Source organism: Myotis davidii, unplaced genomic scaffold, assembly GCF_000327345.1.
Source record: "Myotis davidii unplaced genomic scaffold, ASM32734v1 scaffold753, whole genome shotgun sequence".
Lineage (NCBI taxonomy): Eukaryota > Metazoa > Chordata > Mammalia > Chiroptera > Vespertilionidae > Myotis > Myotis davidii.
The window spans coordinates 2,265,332-2,276,790 of record NW_006286231.1 but is presented as its reverse complement, the minus strand read 5'-3'; the positions used below and the strand labels follow the sequence as shown (position 1 = coordinate 2,276,790).

Sequence of the window (11,459 nt, the reverse complement as noted above, 5' to 3'; positions counted from 1 at the left end):
TATATATATATATATATATCCCTGTTTGGTCCTTTCCATCAAGTACGGCAATTATTCCCAAAGATGAAGTATTTGCCAATTATACAATAAAATCTTACCTTTCAATAATCTTGTTCTAAATATTCTTTTCCAAAAATTGCATGCTCCTCCCATGTCCCTGCACATCCTGTGGTACAGTGTAATAAATGAAAATGTATGTATTTTTAAAGCTTTCTTTTGGCACGAAGCTTCCTCTCAGACCCTTCTTTCCCTGTAGGACAGGAGGGAGGGTAGTCTCTCTTCTGCTACAATGACTAGGCCAAGAGAGTCCCCGAAGCAGAAGAACATCCTTACTCCAAGGGAGTCGCTGGAGTCCTCCTTCACGAAGTCCTCCTAGCACACTTCTCTTACATGTGCTTTTAAAAAAAACTTAGAACCTCATCTGTAAATATTTTCAGTTTTCAAACAACCAACAGAAACATTTCCAAAACACACGCACAATCATTTTTAAGTTGAAACCTGCCCGTATCAAAATACTTTAAATTCTAGAGTAAGTTGAAATCAGAAATAAAAATAACCAACATCAAATACAACCTATTCTTCGACCACTGGTGAGCAATCTTGAAAACAGTCCTATCTCCTCTCCAGGAGCTACTAGGAAAAACCCGAAACACTGCCACATCCAGCCTCTGCTCGAGCCATGAAGTCGGAACGCACCAGAGATGCAGAATTCCCCCAGAACGTCTTATTTTCCTTCAGTAAAGTAAAGCTCCTCCGCCTCACTGCTTACCGCCGGAATCCTACAACCATGGACTCTCTCTCTTTTTAATTGGGCTTGTTCATTGAGAATATGGCAACATGGACTTTCACGATTATGTAAGCGAGAAAAAACAGTGCTGGGTGCCAAGACCTTGGACTGCGGCAAATATTTAAAGTCATTCTGTAAATGCCTGGTATCTGGTGGAAAAACTGAGAAACGCAAGAACTGCACACCAGTGGCAGTGTTAGAATTCAGCATGTGAGGGGGAAAGGGGGCCAAAATACACCACATGCAAAGCACTGGGAGCCATTACCATCAGAAATTGCTTACGCAGGAGCTTCTGGCCAGAGTTTGCTTCAATACAACTTGACCAGTCTGGAGCAGCGATTTTCAACCCTTTTCATCTCATGGCACACATACACTGACTATTAAAATCCTGTGGCACACTGAAAAATGTTTTGCCGATCTGACAAAAAAAATAAAAGGGTATAATTTTAACTCATTCACACCAAACAGTTCTTGTTGTGCTGGCTGGGTTTTTGTTTTGTTTTGGTTTTGTTTTTTTTTCAGACAATTTAAGGGAAAAGAGGTCAGTGCCCCTGACTAAATAGGTACTGCGTGTTTTAAAAATTCTTGCACACACCAGGTGAAAATCACTGGTCTAAGGCTCCATTGTCTGGCCCCGTCTCTGCAGACACACGGAGCACCAGGGACGAACACCTGCACCTTGTACAAATACATCTAAAGAGCCTGGCTCACACAAACTGCATCTTCCTTACACAGAAACAGGAGCCTGGATCATGTGTTGTTTTTCTTCCCCACTCTCCATGGAAACTGTCTGTGCATGCATTTCTCAAGAGACATCAAATGCTAGCTATTAGCTACAAATAAGTAGCTTCAAGAGATGAACAATTCCTACTGTAGTCTAGAAACACATGCGTACAGTGCTGGAGCTTAGGCAAGCTCTGCTAGGAGCGTGGACACAGTAGTGAGCAATTAAGTGCAAACAACGTCAATGTTACGCCCTTCCCTGGGGCTCAGCATGGGGTGGGAGTGGGGGCACAACCCAAATGGAGAAGTCAGTGGTGTGCCCCACTATTTGCTGTTCAGCTCCCGATGGCAATGCTGTAGGACCCATTCCCGGGAAGAGTTCTGAGCTTCCATCACTACTAGGTTTAGGAAGTCTGCCAGGCACGTCATGCGCCAGGTTCAAGGGACAGAATCCAACTGTAGTTAGCGAAATTAGATTGAAAACCTCTTGAACCCAAAGGCAAAAATGGGTAGAGGTCTGTCACTTTTACTTTTTTTAACATGTCTGGAGTTCTGGTTATGGAAATAGTTGCTTCTAATTTTAACCAACACCTACTCCTGTTTCAGCACATTCCTCTGGTGAAAGGAAATGATGACTTTCCAGTCAGTGACTACAAGTGACACAGACATGAACTTGAAAAATCCAACCTCCAGCTTTCAGCCACTCCAGAATGTTTTTAAGTATTTTTTAAGTCAACGCATCATGAAAAAACATTGTCCAATCTTTATGAAATTCCTGTGACTATAGAATATACCATAAGATTCATATGAATTGCCTCATTTATTTAATAGAGCTGATACACAAAAATTTTGCATCCCATGGGAGGGAGAGGTAGGATTTTTTTTTAAAAAAGTAGAATAAAAGAGCTTCCTGCCCTCAGTGAGCCTATGACCATGGAGAGATGAGCCTCTGACTCATAAAATATAAGACCACGTGAGAGAACTCATACAAGGCTTAGAGAAAGACTCTAGATTTTCTTTTCTGTAATGTCACCAATGACCTCAGTTTACTTGCTATTTTATAATACTGTAAAAGGGTAATAACTGTAAAACAGTAACAGTTACACTAGTAATAATTGTGTGACAGCTGCCAACATTTATAGAATGCCAGAAATTACTTTAAAGGCTTAAAATATCTCATTTAATCTTCACTACTACCCTACAAGATAGGTAACTATGACTAACATTTTGTAGGTGAAGAAAATAAGGTTTACAACTTAGGAGAGGTTTTTTTTGTGGGGTTTTTTTAAAGAATTTAAGTCACTAAGTTATGAAGTGATAGAGCTATAATTCAAATACAAAAACTCATCATTCAAATCCCATCAAAGCCAGTTTGAAGGAAATGATCATAAACTTTCCCACAGACTGAGGAGAGGGTCCTCAGAGAAGATCAAGAATGAATTTAAAAGATTCACTGCATCACATTATCCCTAATTACAGTATTACGAGTCCTGATGACTTATGGAATCGATATGTTGCTTCAAATATTAATAGAAAGAAATTCATGTACATGCAGGTAGACTATAGCCACAAGATAAGTGTGTAATAAGTGGCAGAGAAAGAAAATCCTATCCTCTTCTTAAAGTTTATATGGTAGCAGAAAATACACAATTCCAGTTCTGTGGGCTTCAGTCTTTTTTTTAAAGGCACACATGCTAAAGCTTTGTATTTGAAACTTTTATGGGGGCCTGTCATTTACTATTTACATAGGCATCTGGCAGAGAGAGGTAAGATGCTGTCCCCTGGGTCCTTAACAGGGCTCGATTGTGCTCTGTAACTGCGGTCACCTGGGCAAATCCACTGGGCTCCTCTCCACAGGGAAGAAAGGTTCACCACAATTGAAATAGGTTTTCTAAAGCTGACCAAGGCAGTGTGATTTAGGAGGCCACTTTGAGAATTACCCAAAGGGCTGAACAAAGTCATAGAGGAAGGTGGAAACCCCCAGGCTAGCACTAACGCTTTACTTAGGCAATAATTTTCCTTTATTAGTCTACCACGGATGGTCCAGAAGCAGTATGGTGAAAATAGAAAATCAAGCTACTTCAACATGATGCTAATTTCCTAGAAGATCTGACATTATTCGGTGGATTTGAACAACGGAGATGACTTAACCGCACAATCCTAACATATAAAACAGATTTCTAACCTGAATTGCTTCGATAACACAGTTTGCAGGAAGGCTGTATCTATGCCATTCGTTGTCAACCCGTTAGAATCACTTGGGAAGCTTTAATACATACCAGTGCCTGGCCCCATCCTAGACCAGTTAAACCAGAATCTCTGGCAAAGGAGACTGGACACCACCATCTTCTAAAGCTCCCCATGTGAGATTCATGTGAAACCAGGGTAGGTAAGTATTGAAAAGGCCAAAATCTTGCTTTGGGGCTGTTAAAAAATGCCACATTGGTCAATGCAAGCTAATTATTTGAAAAAAGGTGAATTATAAAAATAAGAGGTGTGTCAAAATGTGGTCAATTCAATGTCTTTTAGGAAGATACAGCACAAACTGGATATTTTCAATGGCATTACTTTGGTGATCTAAATCTCTTGGGTTAAATGGGTAAGCAGTGGATAAATGCAGACATAATGAGTTATTTTGTCTCAAACTCTTCTGTCGAGAAGAAATTTTTAAAAATATAAATCAACTTTTTATATAGATAGCGTTTACTTTTCTTTAGAGAATAAAAGTATATTCAAGAAATATATTTAGCCCTAGCTGGTTTGGCTCAGTGGATAGAGCATCAGCCTGTGGACTAAAGGGTCCTGGGTTGCGTTCTGGTCAAGGGCACATGCCCGGGATGCGGGCTAGATTCACAGTGGGAGGCGTGCAGGAGGCAACCAATCAATGATTCCCTCTCATCATTGATGTTTCTGTCTCTCTCTCCCCCTCTCCCTTCCTCTCTGAAATAAAATTAAAAAAAAAAAATTTAAAAAGAGGATAAAGGGTATATAGCTATTTGAAAATAAAATGAATAAAAATTTTTTTAAAGAAATGTATTTAAACATACACACAGATGCATAAACATGTATACATACTTTCAACCTACAGATAAATATGAAAGGTGTTTGCGGATATGTAGGCAAGTATCTTACAAAATGCAATGAATGTATACATAGAGCCTCTGAAACTTTGCCTAACACAAAGAACAACATTTTGTTCCTACAGTACTCAAAAATGAGTCATCTATAAGGAAAACACCAGGCTTCTATTCATAGGCCCTTTGTAGGTCTCACTGGAAACATGAACAGTACACTCATGTCTGGCAATACATTTTTTACTGCATACATCTGGCTCGGTGTATGGGGTGTTCTTGAAAATGCCTACTGTCAAAAATCCTGGGTTACTGCATAGACCATTTAGCCCTTGGTCGATTGTCATCATCCCCAAAGTTATTTCCGATACAGAAATTATCTAAATAAACTATCTTTTGGGTGCAATTTCTGGAACAGGAAAAATACTCTTATGCAACATATGTCACATGGAGGGAATTAAGATATGAAAATGATAACATAATCTACAACATTCATGATCCATCAACCTGCCAATTATATATTCTGTGTATGTGTATTTATGTATTTAAAAGCCAATATACTTGTTTTTTTCTTCTTTCCAAATGATTGGTTTTTTATATCACATACATAATTTATACTTGAAAAGCATTAAAGTTGGAGGGTTATTGCAAAATTGACATTATACTGACTCTAAAAGTGTCATGAAAAGAAAGATGCTATGCTCTCAGATTATAGAAAAAGCCAAAAATTGATTCTGGTGATTAAATTATTGAAGCATATACAGAATTTAAATAAACTGGTTCATGAAAATAGAGTCATTACAGATTTTTTAAATAATGTGTTATATCATATTTTGTGTGTATAACTAAATCCTATATAATAAAACCCTAAAATGCAAATAGACCGAACAGCGAAACGACTGGTCACTATGACACGCACTGACCACCAGGTAGCAGAGACTCAGAGGGAGGTGACCGGCGGCAGCAATTGGGAGGCGGGGCCAGCCAGCGGGTGGCACCAGGCTGCCAAGCAAGGCGGGTGCCAGCGGGGCCCCCAATTGCCCCGCCCACCAGTCACCCCACAGATGGCTTGCACATTTTGTAGTCAGCCCTGATTCTGACACTTATAACTGTGTGACAAAGCCAATTAACTTCTCTCTGCTTCAGTTTTTCCACCTATAAGATGGGGAAAATGGTACTACTGCCTCAGAAGGATCATGTTATGTACTACTTTTTATAATCAGGGCAAAAAAATGTAGCTGCTCATACAATAGCAAGATGCCTTTCACCTGGATAACAAGTATGGCCACTGGTGCATGCAGTGTCCTGGATTGTGAGAGGGATGTCCAACTGCCGGTTTAGGCCTGACATCCTCCGAGGGGTCCCGGACTGGGAGAGGACGCAGGCCCAGCTGAGGGAACCACCCCACCCCCACCCCACACCCCCACACACGTGAATTTCGTGCACCGGGCCTCTAGTAGTAATATACTTTCCATTATTTTATCTATATTTCAAGAAGTTTATATATTCAAAACCTTTTTCTCTTCTTCTTGAGAAAACAGGACATTGCCCAATTTTAGGGTTGCCTTATATTCGGGTTTATGCAGTAGTTTTTATTTAATATATTGAGTTGAAGTTCACCAGGCCACAAATTTTAATCTCTCCTTTCTGCTTGATGTGATCTTTGTATACTTTTCAGTCAAACTCATCTTTGTCTTCATGATACTTAGTTCAGTAAATATAAGGGAGTAAACATTCTGAAACTCAGCTCTCATGCTACATTAGTCTTTATATAATAGATGTTTGTTCACACCATTTAATGTTAAACACAAATGATTTTCAATGCAGAGAACTAGTTCCTACTGTACTAGAAACAAAAGCACTTCACCACTATAACTTGAGTGGTCTTTTATAATTTTATTTGGTATATTTTACCTCCTTATGATAACTGAAAGATATTCTAATCAGGCCTTTCAAATAATGTAACGCAACTCCCCAAGGTCATCTGGAGGCCCCAAAAGAACCCAGGAAAATAGAACGGTTTTGCTTTTAACTGTTTTTTGTATACTGTGATTCTGTGTTAGGTTTTAATTTGGGAAAGTTTCTGCTATTAAAAAAAAATTAACCATCAATTGTGAATGATCAGTGGTGTTTAGACCCACTCAGCTTGAGTCTCCTGAGGTTAGCAGACTACGCTGACTCAATAAAAAAATCCCCTGTGGTATAAAGCAACACAGACCATCACATTTAGAACCTGCTGTTTATATGTATATTGTCTGTGTGTGTATATATATATATACACCATGCATTACTTGATTTAACCAAAGACACCTTTACTGGAACCATGTCAGACCATAATTATAAAGAATCCAAAGCCATTTTTATACTGCTATTGTCCAACCTATACTCCATGTCCACATTCTGCTTCCTTCTTGTTTTCTTTTATGTGTCAGTATAAAATTATGTAAGAACCTCACCTATTTGGATTGGCCCGGACCTGAGAAGCTCCAAATAGACCAAACACCTAAACAATAAAGCATCAACAGACAAACTGCTAAAGACTCCAGTCTCGTTCACTGTTTGTCCTGAGACTCCAATTTGTCATGGTCTATGATCTACAGCAAGCAGAGCTGAAAGGAATCCAAGGGTGAAAAAAACAGGGTCAGGGCGGAGGTAGTACAGCACCAGAACCTGGGTATTCGTTTTCAAATTTTGCCAAAGGTCTTCTAATCCCAATGCCCCTCATTTTACAGATGAGGAAACTGAGAACCCAAGAAGTTGAGACTTTCCCAGTTCGTATGGGTATTCCTTTAGCTCTCACCCGTCCCAGAACTTACTAAGGAAAATTTCAGTCCCAAAAGTGAACGCTAATGATGAGTAGGTTCTTCTCTAATAAATTCTTATGCACTTAAGGAGCTATCTGCCATGGCTTAATGAACTATAATTCCTGTTAACTAAGCAAACTAAGAATTTTCTCTTTTTTTAATTAATTAATTATTTATTTGAAAGAGAGAGAGGAAGGGGGAAAGAGGACGAAGTGGAGGGAGGGAGAGGAGACACAGAGGGAGGGAAGGAGGGAGAGAGGGAAGGAGGGAAGAAGGCAGAGAGGGAGAGAGAAAGAGAGAGAGAGAGAGAGAGAGAGATCGATTTGTTGTTACACTTGTATGATGACCTTGTGCAAGCCAATTAAACTCAATTACCAAATGTTGGTAATACTTTTCCTTTCTAGGACAATAAATAGAAAACAAACACAAACTGCTAATAAAACAATATTATCAAATAGTAAATGTAAGTTGCTTTAAGTAGAGCCATTCCTAGGATGGTACACTCTTGGGCATTCTGACTAGCTGCCACCAAACACTGACAGGAGAACACACTGTTGACAGCATCCACAGGCTCCTTGGGATACCATAGGAGGCAGGAATTTTGAAATGAACTGTCATTGTGTTTGTAAAAGCACACCTACCACCCTACCCCTACCATCACCCCTCCCCCACACAAAAAAACACGAAAAAAAAACACAAAACCCTGCTACAGGCATGTTAGCTGTAGTTTATAGACACAAAGATGAATCAGGAACAGATCCTATCCACAATTTTACAGTATTCTATCACCATGCAATTTACATTTGCTTTTAAATGTTTTTAACTGATTTTGAGAGAGAGAGAGACAGAGAGGAAGCTACAGAGAGAAACATCGATTTGTTGTTCCACTTATTTATGCATTCATTGGTTGATTCTTGTATGTGTTCTGACAGGGATTGAACCTGCAACCTTGGTATATGAGACAACACCCTAACTGAGCTACTGGGCCAGGACACGCAATTTACATTTGAATAGCAGTTACCAGTTTTAAAAAACGCTTTTACATAGTTCACTCATTTGTTCATAATTCTTCAATGTGAGTTGTGCCCAGGCAGTTTTCCTCATTCTATTAATAACCAAAAGATTTCACAAGGTTAAATGACTTGCCCATAGTCACTCAGAACTTAGAGAATACATTATAGGGGTGAGGCTCCAAGTTTTTATTCCACCCAGTATGTTAAACAGCCTCAAAAAAAAAAAAGACAAAAATCTCTGCGATCAACCTGGAGATATAATTAAGACAACAATGACATCCCTTCGAATGGCTCTGTACTCTTGCCCTCTGCTTCTCAGCCATCAGGTCAAGAGCAGTGAAGTAAAAGCTCCATGGCTCCACAGGCCCATTCAGACCCAACCAATGGCCATTACTCACTGTCAACAAGGGTCAGTCTACACATGTATGAAATGGGTGCTGATCACATCTTAATGACATAAAGTTACCTAAGCTCATTTTCCAGTTAGCTAAAATGTTTTACATTTAGACCTGGAACTTCTTCTCAGTAAACAACAACAATTATGAATCACAGAGCTAAATGGCCTTTCTCGTTGCACAGGGACCAGATCACTGGGCACCACTCGGGCTGGGAAAACAAGATGGGACAAGAGCAGAGATACTTCCTTGGTTTGGTTTTTAAATAAATCTGGCCTACGATTAGACAAACGCCTGAGGGGCAGAAAATCCCAAATGTGATAAAATACACAAATATTCCACGGTCCAAGAAATTCAGTATGTGCCTTTCTTACAGTCAGAGTTTCCTAACAGAAGCGTATTGTCCATGTTTTCTGTGGAGACCTTTCAGTACTGGGTCTGCATATGCAATACGAAATGAAGACCATAGCAACTGTTCAGATAGTTGAACACGAAATAAAATCTTTGGCATTGACTTGTCGGATATTATAAGCAAAAGGAACTTTCACTCATATCAACTCAAAGCTTTCTCAATTCTCTGAATCACCACATGCATGTCATATGTGTATTAGGCCATTCAGTACATTAGAAGCAAGCAGACCACTACAATAGTTGGGGCACTCCCTCCTCAATCCTCTTTTTGTTTGCCCACATTGCAAGGATCTTGGCTCTGAACACTCATACACAACTGTTCAGATACTTTTAAAAGAGGCACAAAAATTGCCTCTATGCAATGCAAAAATTCTTTTTGTTTTAGTACTATATTCCTTTTCTACATAAAGTGGGCCTAAGACTACTTTATATAGAAAATAGATTAAATAGATTCCAAGACCCAATTTTAACCTTCATCTGGGAAAACAAAAAACAAAACCCCACTTCATTGTGTGTCGCTGTAATACATACTGGACCCCACCCAGAAGGAACCTATATTTGAGGCTTTACCATGTGCCATTTGCGTTCCCAAAGGAAGAACTTTTGTTTTTGCAGCTTCCTTAACCTCACTCGAGGTACACTATTCCTCTTCATCCTCACACTAGCCCTTAAAGCAGATACTATCATTGGCACCACTTTACGGATAGGAAAACTGAGGCTCAAAGAGGTCACGTGACTTGCCCAGTTACACAGCTAATCAGGAGCAGGGAAAGCACAGGAAAACTGTGTGGTTGCAAAGGGGACTTTAGAATCGGCATAATGGATTCTAAACACAAACGCAAATCTACAATTCCTTATCTGAAATCACTTGGAGCCAGATGTAGTTCAGAATTCACAATTCTTGCAGAATTTAGAAAGGTAATAAAACATAGTTCCACGCCCTCTCTAACATTCTTTTTTTCTTTTTCCTTTGATTATGGGGCAGCATCCCATCGTCAAACTAGAATTTCTGTAGCAAGAAACAAATGCTCACAGTAAGTAAAATAAATCAAGACTTTAAGTGAGTTTTAGCTGCGATCATGTTGACTGTCAGGTGAGCTCAGGTCTGGCCAGGCTCTGCCAACTCGATGAGTTATTTTAAAAGAAAAAAGAAAAAGAAAAAACCCTTTCTGAAGCTTGTTCATCAGAAATACAAATGCAGGGTGGGGGACCCGTCCAGAAAAACATGAACTGAGATCCAAGTGATCAAAGTAGTTTCGTAACACTAACTGGATATCTAGAATGTTGACCTTCGATCACCAGTAATTAGAAGGTACTGAAGACACTTGGGGACACTGTGGGGAGGATTCTATTTCCACACAGGAAGATTATGACATGCCTGGTTGAAAAGCTAGATTAATCAGAGCAACGGAATCACTCTGACCATAATGGCATAAGAAGGTCCCTATTATATTGTCACTCTGCATTTTCTTTTCTTCTTGTGGCTGGTATACAATCCGCTCTTTTTTTTAATCTTTATTGTTGAAAGTATTACATATGTTCCCTTTTTTCCCCATTGACTTCTTCTATCACAATCCGCTCTTTTTTTTAATCTTTATTGTTGAAAGTATTACATATGTTCCCTTTTTCCCCCATTGACTTCTTCTATCCCAACTCTGTCCCCTGCCCCAGGCCTTCACCACCCTATTGTCTGTGTCTATGGGTTATGCATACATAGATACAAGGTCTTGGTTGATCTCTCTTTCATCCATTTCCCCCATCTGCCTCCCCTCTCAGAGCCGTTAATCTGTTCCATGCCTCTGCTTCTAAAATTTCCTTTTATCAGTGAATGTTTCATCCATATAAAAGGATATGTTCTTCATTTGTATCTTTCTCTTTCCTAGCAAAGAGATTATCTGATTTTTTTGTTATTATTACCCGTTTTAAGTTATAATTTTTCTATATATGTATCTCTATCAACCTATTAAAAGTTCTGCATGCTTTCAATTTTACATTGATGACAGCATGCTATATGTATTCTACTCTGTCTGATTTCCTCATTCATTATGACCAAGCATCAAGACACCCAAGTCAAAATTCTGGACCTCATCTTGAGTCCCTTCCACAGGGTGGAGCTAAAGTAGGTTTACAATTGTTTGTATGGAAAATAATACAATAATTAGTGAATAATAATAGAATAAACTCTGTTTCACATACAGCTGTAAACCTACTTTTGCCCCACCCTCTATCACCCACCCACACACACTCACAAAATC

The 11,459-nt window shown here is 39.3% G+C and overlaps 1 protein-coding gene across 1 annotated transcript in view; it reads right to left on the bottom strand.

Moving 5' to 3' along the window:
- Window positions 1–11,459, bottom strand: part of FMNL2 (formin like 2) — a 318,406-nt gene that overhangs the window by 174,177 nt on the left and 132,770 nt on the right. The gene's annotated exons all lie outside the window — the stretch shown is intronic.